Consider the following 733-nt stretch of genomic DNA (forward strand, 5'->3'; position numbering starts at 1 on the left):
CCTAGTCGAATAAAAGTTTGAAAATAAATAAAAGAAATAAAAAGTAATAAAATCTTCCCGACCCGAACCACATTATATACATTAAATCAGGATTAAAGCACAACCTACGTATTACACTTTTAATATTAAACTTATTCCAATGAGGTTTGCACTACACGCTACTTCTATTTCTTCATAAAATGCCAAAATAATAACCTATAACTCTCGTGCGTGCAGCTTATTACACAGTGTCACCCTGTGCGAAAGATACACTCTGGGTTGTTGGAACTCGCTCGCAGATTCAACGCCATTAACAGGTGATGAAAGACAGAAGCTAATTGGTAAATGTAAATGAATGCAGATCAAGAACAAAAAAGAACGAACATGATGCATTTTTCCATTCCAGTAATACGCGAAAGTATCTAGAGGTGCCAGTGAAGTGTGTTTGTGTGTGTGTGTGTGTGTGTGTACTCGCGTGAGCTGCACCTCTCTGGCTGTGTGTGCTGCCTGGGCAGATGAGTTTTGTATCTGTAATTAGAAAAGCAAATGACTCCTGATTAACCTCTCGATTCCGGCAGATTGGGGTCATCGGATAAAAAGCTACATGGAATAAAGCTGCACGCTGGTTCCAGGCATCACGGCTCTCTCGAGCCTCCTTTATTCATTGTGGAAAGTTTTTCTAAGGCTCCCTGACCTCCTCCGATCTGTTTTGCTCTCACTGGACCCTCCGACTATCCTGAAAAAGAGCAGTTAC

This window comes from Puntigrus tetrazona, chromosome 24 (assembly GCF_018831695.1).
Source record: "Puntigrus tetrazona isolate hp1 chromosome 24, ASM1883169v1, whole genome shotgun sequence".
In the NCBI taxonomy this organism is placed as follows: Eukaryota; Metazoa; Chordata; class Actinopteri; order Cypriniformes; family Cyprinidae; genus Puntigrus; species Puntigrus tetrazona.